The sequence below is a fragment of the Drosophila suzukii genome, chromosome 3 (genome assembly GCF_043229965.1).
Source record: "Drosophila suzukii chromosome 3, CBGP_Dsuzu_IsoJpt1.0, whole genome shotgun sequence".
NCBI classification, from domain to species: Eukaryota; Metazoa; Arthropoda; class Insecta; order Diptera; family Drosophilidae; genus Drosophila; species Drosophila suzukii.
Window position 1 is genome coordinate 13,097,384 of NC_092082.1, and position 9,692 is coordinate 13,107,075.

At 40.5% G+C, this 9,692-nt stretch overlaps 1 protein-coding gene across 4 annotated transcripts in view; it reads right to left on the bottom strand.

Moving 5' to 3' along the window:
- RpL28 (ribosomal protein L28) overlaps positions 1–9,692 on the bottom strand; it is a 384,986-nt gene that overhangs the window by 211,320 nt on the left and 163,974 nt on the right. The window contains exon 1 of one of the 4 annotated variants that reach the window (XM_070995323.1): positions 2,453–2,462. The exons of the other annotated variants lie outside the window; for them this stretch is intronic. The gene's annotated coding sequence lies outside the window, so the exon portion shown is untranslated. Of the gene's footprint in view, positions 1–2,452; positions 2,463–9,692 lie in introns of those variants that run through there. 4 annotated transcript variants of the gene reach the window in all.

A 9,692-nucleotide genomic window follows, 5' to 3' on the forward strand; every position in this document is an offset into this window, starting at 1 on the left:
AATGTATTTTAAGGTTAAAGACTTTTGGGTCTAGTATACCATGACTATTCGTAGTTACAAGGTTTAAATATTATGTCTTAACCGTAGAATTGGAATTGTGTTTCTAAGCTTAATAGATGTGTTCAAATATTAACAGACACGTTTTTACCATATTATTGAAAATTTAGTTTCTAGGTTATCTAGATCTTTTATTAATATCATGCAAGCTTTATATAGGGCTTATAGAGTATCCCTCGATTCGCTTCTATTTCCCTCAGTGTAGGAAACAAATGTCAGGCCCAAACTCAGGCCGAGATCGGGACTCATGCCCATGGGTTGCTTGTGTTACAAGTGTCGGCCCACAATGAGGGATTCTTTTTAAAACTAGAGGGAGGGGAAGCCGAAACATCCGTTAAGCGTTCGTTAAGTGTGCGCATGCGTGGAGCTCTTTTGTCGATTCCACCGAACCAGGGATGGGATCGGATCAGATCGGCTCAGATGGGAAGGGAGTAGTACCACATATAGCGTATTGCATATGCCGGGGCATATCCTGGAGGGCTTATGAGGCGGGCACTTGAACCGAGCCGAGGAGAACAGGAAACATGCCTAGTTACCAGTGGGCGTCGAGTGTTGGAGGGGGAAGACAAGTGCCAGTGCTTCCATACCCATCGCCATCTCCATCTCTTTCCCTGTAATTAATTAAAGAACCGTCATCCGATGTAGGCGTCGTTTTTGGCTACCTCCTCCTCTTCCACCGACGGAGAATTGAGCCCCCTCCATAGGCATATAAAGCTTAATTAAAGCAAATTAAAGTGATTGCCATTTAGTTTGAGGTTAATTGCATTAAATGCGAAACGTAAAGTCGAGCACGCATCTCTCTGCTCGTTCTCTCATTTCTCCATCTCCATTCTCCACAGGGGGAGAATCGAATCTCATCTCTGGTTCTTCTGGTGGTTCTGTTCCGATCTTGAGGGGCCCAAGTCTCCCCGGTCTGCTCCATATGCGAATTGTGTCGTGAGACTTGCAGCAACTTTGACCCCCTTCGATGGCCAAGTGATTCAATATTGCACGCATCATTTGGTTACGGGTGATTGGGTCTGGAAACTCCTGGGAAAATTGGACGGACTTCGATAAGGACTTGGGGATTTTCATTTTAAATGGGATCTACATATTACTGCAAATTAAAACACGATCTTTTTGCTGAGAATTTTAAAATCAATCTAATCAGAGGGTTCTTGAGATGCAATACACTCCATATACATATATCTTCCAATATTCCTGCCTCAATTGCCCTGCTCCAAATAGCCATCGCCGGAGAACTCACAACACTTGCCCCCAAATCTAATTGCAGTTTGCATGTTTGCCGGCACTTTCGGTCCGCTAGACCTCGTCTCTACCCCCGATTTGCCCACTTTGGGACCTTATGCACATCTTGTCGGCACATAAATTCTCATTACAAGTGGGAACGATGACGATGACAACGACTTGGCCTATGGCACTGAACTTTTGTGCTTAATTTTTTCGATATGCAATAAATTGAGAATGGCCCAAGGGGATGGGTTGAGACTTGTCAGGGGATGTCGATCGGGGTTGGGGTTTTTTATGAGTTGACCTGTGTACCTGTAAGTATGGTTACAAAAAAGATATCTTAAGTTATGGGGTTCCGTTGTAGTCACCCCATGACTAAACCAAATTGTATTATTTGTTCTTTTTATAAGGAGTTGCATGGGCTATTATAAAGAACAATCTTAGACTTGTACAAATATTGCATGATTTACTGATCAAAGAATACGATCGATAATGTTAATTGTGATAACTAATAGTTTTAACCGAAAGTCTTACGAATAACATGCATTTTCTAAGTGATGTTGACTTCCCCTGAAAAAAAAAATCCATAAATTAGAGCTGCATTTTTTTTTAGATGGGCATAAAACCTGTGGACAATTTCCAAGGGCTGTGGATATATTAGTTAAACAGGATGGAGAAGGAAGTCCAAGCAGCATCACTACTCTGCTGGCCGGATGAGCATTAATTGCGTTGATTGTCATCGCTGGATGTTGATGTTGCTGCTGTGCTGTGCTGTTGCTGTTGCTGTTGCCGTTGATGTTGCTGTTGTCGCTCTGCGTGCAATTGTTGCAAAAAGCTGCGGGCTGCGAATTGCGAATTGCAGTCGGTTCATTGGACTGGCGCAGTCAACTTGCAACTTGCAACGTCAGTCGCATGCGCCGATGTCTAGGTAAAAGTTCTATGTTGCTGTTGGTGTTGCTGATGTTGCTGCTGCTGCTGTTGTTGTTGTTGTTGCTGTTGTTTTGCTTTTTAGACACAATTTCCGGGTCATTGACTTGAAGCATTTCTTCATTGAATTGCGTATGTGACTGCAACTGTGTGTGTTAGTACCTCTTTCTCAGTGTGTGCGTGTGTGTGTGTGTGCAGCAACACGATCAATAAACGAGACAAGCAGAAACAACAACAACACCAACGATCACTGCAACAACAACAGGAAAATACACCAACTTAAACAACTACACCAACAACAACGAAAACAACACCAACAACAACAACAAAAAAATCAACAACAACATCCACGCACTACGACGACGACGAGTTAGAAGAATTACGATAAAAAAACAGAGACGAAGCAACCCAAGAACTTTTATATTACCGGGGAGTTCTTCCAGAAAGTGCACAGAAAGAAAAACTATTAAGGTGTCCTCAATCAATTGTTATATTTTTTATAATGATTTATACAGGAAATGCCCAAGGACTTGATATCAAACATTTAAACATTAAAACGTCTTATTTTATTATTTTTTTAACATATGTAATTTACTTGTTAGTTTAGAAAATATTAACTATGGAATCGAAACTATACTATATAAAAATATTTTTGAAAAAGCCTATCGACCTGAGTTTCTTTCTGTGTAAAAGGGGGGAAAAGTGTTGAAGAAAGAGGCGGGACGGTGGGCGGTGAAGGGGTGTTGTTGTTCTGTTTACGACTTTGCCTCGCTTTTTGTTGGAGGACGAATGCCGTGTGCAGTGCAATAGCAGAAAAACACAACAACAAACAAAACAGAGGAAGAACAACCAAAAGCAACAACAGCTCAACGTGCACATTGAAAGAAAAAGGCCAAAGAAAACGATGACGATAACAAGAAGAGAGGAGAAAAGACCTTCCAAGTTCTTATTAAATATCTTTTTTATTTTTATTTTTCTAGGAAAATGTATTGAAAATAATTAAGAATTCTTTTAAATGAAATTATTTGTAATTCAATAAAAGAACTTTATTTTATATTATAACCATTTTTTTAAGTGCCCAATAACATGTTGTTGTCATGTGATTTGTATATAACGAATATACCCCATGACCCTTTCTGCCGGTTTTTCTAGGGTATGCAAACAACAACAAACACAAGAGCTGCGACTGCAGATAAAACCATGCAACCGGCAAGGTAACAGCCGCAGAACCGAACGAAAACCTCTGCTAGCCACCTGCCCCTGCCCCGCCCCCTCGCCTTTACCCCGCCCCCTGATCACCGCACCCCACTCCCCTCCCCACCCCCCCTTCAAGCAGGTAACCTGATCGCCACAAAACAGAAGAAACAGAACGGAGAACGAGAAGAGAAGCCGGAGCCAGCATATCAGGAGACGCAGTCTCTTCTTGGGGTACACTGAAAAGAAATGAGATCTCTGTTTTAAATACATTTTTATTAAAAAATATAAAGCCGTTCATAAATAATTTTACATTTTAAAAAAGGACAAAACTTTGCTATTTTGTCATTGAAATTTTATATTATGCCCTAATTTATTTAAAATTAAATTTTTAAATACAGCCCTTCTGATTTCTAAATATAAATTATACTACATTATATTATAGCCTAATTTTCTTAATCTTAAATTTTAAAATACATCCCTTCTGATTTCAAAATATAAACTATACTGCTTTATAAACCAACAAGATATGTGCAAAATTTACTTGGCGTTAAATCCTTTTTAAAAAGGAATTGCCTAAAACTCAATATTTATTTTGAAAAATAATAATATTTTGGGGATTTCGAACAGTGTGAACAGATTTTTTTCCAGTGCACCTGCCCATGTGTTTGTGGGCTTGTGGAAATCAAGTGTAGCAAGGCAAAGCAGTGTAAAGGAAAGGAAAGGAAAGGTGGAGGCCAAAGAATAAGAGCAGCGGGCTCAAAGAAAACGAGAAGCAGAAGAGGAAGAGGAAGAAGCTGAGGAAAGCGAGGAGCGACGCGTCACGGAAAACTCGTTAATGCAGGCGAAGATTTCACTTGGACTCCAGACCCACCTCACCCATACACACACAGAGCCACATGTGCCCCTCGGTGTGTTGGTGTGCGTTTAACGCATTTTAATCAGCGTGTCGCATAATTACCGGATGCTGTTCAGTGGAACAGGGGCGGGGTTTTTTAAGAGGGGGGCAGGGGCAGCCGACAAGTGCCCCCCTCTCAATGCAGATGCCAAAAAAACACAGGGGGGGGGGGGGGTGTAGGGGGTCGGGTCCGTGTCCCATGTGACAAGGGGGCTGCCATGGGTTAAGCCAAGCCAAGGGGGAATATTCAAAATCATAACAGAAAATGATGGATGAATTGTCGCGCTGCTTGGCTCCAATAAAAATAACTGTAAATACGGTGCACTTTTCCGAAAGGGGGAGATCGGCCAAATTAAAACGATGCCAGCACGTCGTCGCCCCCTACAAATCAACGCACACAAAACATACACAGGGAGAAATAAAGGTTTAACTTAAATATGACTATAATTGTATATGCATAGAAACAAAAACATTTTTTATAGTTATGCAACTCAGAGAGTCCAATATTTGGTAACCTTTTTTTAAAGAACATAATCACTATTCTACTGAGAAATAGCTTGTAAATATTTTGGGAGACCATAACATACATATTAAATATTTTTTAAGTTTCAAATTTCTAAGCTTGCTAGGTCCGAAAACATTTATACATATTTTTAAATAATCAAAGTTTGAGAACATCTGGAAACTGCTTTTAATATAAGGTCAAAAACATATCAGAAATATACCTTATAAAATTTAAAAATGTTCTATAGAAACTATATCAAAAAAAACATATTTAATATAAAAATTCTTGTTCAAAACTAACTTATGTGTTTGTTGTTTAAAAAAATTTTTAAAACTTGAAATTGGATCCTCAAAATCTCTGCATTTCTTCCAGTGCCCCCACAAAATGATTCTAGTGATCTTCGGTCGAGTCTGCAGTGAAAGTTGCTCGCGACTGCGGCGGCAACAGCAACAACAGCACAGCAGCAACATCAGCGGCAACAGCAACGGCAACAACGGCAGCAACAACAACAACCGCCGACAACATCTCTGTCTGAATTCGAAGTATTGAAAATATTAATAGAACAAACTTGTTTTGACGGAAATGCACTTTACTTTATTTATCATAGTCCGTCAGTTTGGGATTGGGATTGGGATTCGGATCGGGAATGAATGAAGCAACATGTGGAGCGGCGGCAGCATCTTCTTCCTCTCTATTTATGCAGATAGATGGGCGGAAAAGATAAAGTATCTCGGGTGGCGTACAACACACTGTTGCAGTTGCAAATTGCACTGGGATCATCGGGAGGGAATCTTTTGGCCATGTTGCAATGTTGCTTCTGGGATGGGATTGGGTCTACAATTTTGGGATGGGGTTTGACAGGTGTGGAGTCTGGCAGTTCAAAGAGTGGAAAGATCGAAATGGTTTGAGGAAACTCTCTGGATTTTAGGTAAGCAGAGTTTTGAATGCCAGTTTTGATCTTATTTGGGTACAAAATGTTAATGGAATAAAATAATATATAATTTGTTGAGACAATGGCAATAACTAGAACTTCTTAGTCTGCCTACAGAAAACCAGAATAATATTATTTTTTATTTTAATAGCTTAAAATTGCAAGCCCCTAAAACACTTAGATTTAAGCACCGCAAGCACTTGACATCATCCAACATGCGAGTTAAGATTTTTGGTTAAGCTCCCCTTCCGGCGACCAACAAAAAACCCATCTGAAGCTTGTCAAGGTTTATTACATTGTAACCACAGAAATCGCTTTGGCTTCAGCTTCAAGCGGCTGTCATGGAATATTAGAAATGCCAGGCAGCAGCAGCAACATCATAGCAGCAACACTAGCAACAGCAACATCAGCAAGCAGCAACTACAAGGGGTTGAGTGTGGCCCATAGACAAAGTTCAACTAAGGTTGAAACCATTTGTCGGATTAAATACGCGCTGCGGTAATTATGTGCTTCAAGCAGCAACAGCAGCAGCAACAACTACACGCGAGCAACATAGACAACATGGCAAACATGTTGAGAATGCGACTCCAAAAGCCCCGAAAGCCGAAACAAGTTTCCAACTTCAGCTTTAGCTGGGGCTTTATAGCCGAAGCTATAGCTTCATAGCCTCTATAGCTCTGTAGCTCTATAGCTCTATAGCTCCATAGATCTATGGGGTACTCGACAACAACAACAACAATTACGGCAGCAACATCGAGGGACGATAAGGCAGGCAAAGTGTCAAATGAATTTGTCAGATCGGAGGGGGTGACTGGGTCTCGAACCCGAAATCTCCGGACATGTACAGCACTTGGGCCATAAAAACAAATTTAATTGTTCAGCAAGAAGGAAGAGGGGGTGGAGGGGTAGGGCTTCCATCGGAAGGCCAAGGAAATCACGTGCGATCCGCGTCCATATCACAGGTGCTTCCGTTCCCTTTTGGAGACGGAGACCCAGTGAAAACCAGAAAACAGCTCGCAGCGGATGTGAGTATTTGTTGTGATTTTTGCACCTGTTGCACCTCGGCAGCAGTCAAGGAGCAAACATTAAGGTGCACAGGAAAAAATTGATAAGTAATTACAACCCAAAATCTTATACCCCAAACAAAAAAATAAAGTAATGATAAAAAAAATAGTAATTTTTACAAAATCAAATTATTTAAGAACCACATCTTACATCCAAAAAATATAAAAATTAACCTAATGGTCCTAAGAACGAGTTTTTTTCTACAGCTTAAACATTAGTCTTTTATATTTTCTGATAAAAGAAACTTCTTTAAATTTATAATTGGATAAATATAACTTTTTTAGCAAGAAATATGATTTATTGTACATTTTGTAAGTTAAATAAATATAAAAATTAAAATATATTTTTTTCCAGTGCAGGGACAAAAGGAACAACAAGCGATGCATACAAATACAAAACCACAAGCGACTTCCGCCGCCGCAGGATCTGAGAATTCGAGAACTGGAGGATCTCGAACCTGTTCCCATTCCATTCCATCGGATGCAAGATACCATTGCCAGGCCCATCCATTCGATTCCCCGAAAGCTGCCGTGAGTTGGCATTTTTTCCGCGATTTTCGACGCTGTGTGTGCAGTTTTCGGTTTCAGCGAATTCATAATGATTTCATTGATCTGTCATTCAAGAGCTGCGGCATTCAGCTTCCAGCATGTCTGCATGCGAATCTTGCACCGCCTATGAAACTATGGTCATGTGCCATCGCCTGTGTCTCCGGGCAAGGGGCTCTACATGTGTGTTTGTACACTGGCATACTGATACGGACACTGATAGCTTATCAACGCCGTTTCCTTGCTCATTAGGGCAGCTCCGCTGGCAATCGTATCAGTGATTCTCCTCCGGCAATCCGAGAGATTCACCTTCAGCCAGTGACAGTGCGACTAGTGACACCCAGATGGCCGGATGGACAGGAGGAACACCCGGAGAAGCCCCATTTGGCCACATCATCCATCAGCTGGGTTGGAATGTGTGTAAAGCTTGGCTCAAAGGCTCAGGGATTCGCGGATATTCAACCGTTGTTACATTCCGCCAAAGGACTTAAGGATCTATTTGGAAAGGGTTCCCAAAAATGAAGTTCAATTAACGATTCCCAGTTTATAGAAATTTAAAAATATTTTATTGCCAGTATAATACACAATATTTAATATAATATATGTTTATCTATCCACTCGTCTTTCAGAATTTTAAAAAGGTGTCTCTATAGAGTAAGCAAATTTTAAAATATTTCAAAAATTAGGCAGCCATTTTAAAGATCTCAATGGTATCCTACTAATTAGCGAGCGATCACTGTATGCACATGCCGTTCAGAGATATCGCAAAACTGATCGAAAGTTGATTCATTGCGTGCAATGAATGAGAGAATCTTCAAAGGAATTCGCCCGAAAGCCGATATCGATACGGAAGAGAAAAGCGGGGGAGGTTGAGGTAAGGGAAATGGAAATGGAAATGCCGTCGTGCATAATAATAGTTTATTCGGAAATCTAATGATCAATGGGAGATAGCGATGACTCCCCATGGCCAGTGCATTTCATTTCCCATTGGGTCGGCAGCGCTCCCTTATCAACTTCATTCATTAGAGCAACTGTCAGTCTGAACAGCCCCAAAATGGCCAGGGAGATGGGATGGTATGGGGGTTCTCCTTGGGAGGGAGTTACTCGAATTGGCAGAATTGCATTGCACGCAATCAGCTCGCTCGTTAAATATAGCACACTTCAATCAGAGCAGTGCATCTTGCGACTCTTCTTGCCGGCGAGTATTCGAGTTCGAGTTCAGTGCTGTTGCTTCATTCATTCGCTACACGGAGAAAAAAACGTAGTTGCAGAAGATGATATTATAATAAATAATCGAAACTATAATATTAGTCCTAATTTATTTAATATCACTTCATACATTAAGCCTGTAATCACTCAGAAATATTTTACTTTGTTAAAAATGTAAAGATAAGATGAATAAGATGATTTTTGAATAGGTTATTTAGTAATTAATATATTTTTCTGGGATGATAATATCATAGTTTTGGTATCATCCATAAACATATGATAAATTAATATGATATAATCACATAAAAATGGTATTTTAGGTGTGTGATCATTTTTCGTAGTCTTGAAAACAGATCTTTTAAACCATATTGGGTATATTTTTTCCGGTGATCCGCCCCAAAGTGTGTCAATCGAAGCGAGTTTCGAGCGAATTGGCAGGTCTCGTGCAGCAAGGCTTATCTGGGGATAGTCTGGATCCGAATCGGAGGCCCCCCCTTTGCGCCCTTTGCTGGTCTGCGGTCGCCCCGCCACTGATTACAGGCACAAAAAAAAAATGTCATGTATTATTTGCCTTTATTTCTTTCGGTTTCATTCTCTTTTTCTTCTTGTGCCTCCCATTTGTTTGTGCTCCTCCTTTTTGCAAAGGCCCGGATGACCCCGAGAGCCCCGGTCGATCCGCTGGGTTATCACCAGCCCCAGCCCCAGCCCCTCGCACACACCATATAGTACTGTATAGTATATAGACCGACTGTTTGTAATTTGCGTTTGAGCGCGCGAATTATGATTGAATAATGAAATGCCACAATGGGAATGGGCAATGGGCAATGGGCAGTCAGTCGCTGCCTTCAATTATGCAAAACGGTTACTGCACTTTGCATTAATTAACAAAACGGGCAAACAAAAAGAAATTCGCGCAGCTGACACAATTTTGCACGTGCTGAGTTAACCCATTTTATACGAGGCTAGGAAACGATTTCCTACAAAGATTAAAGGGATTGTTCTTTCGAAAATATTGAAAGATAACTCTATAAATAAGTTAATTGTGAGCTTTTATTTGCTGGGTATAAATTTGTACTAAAATAATCTATTTTCACATTGTATAATATTAAAATTTCAGATCTATATATACGC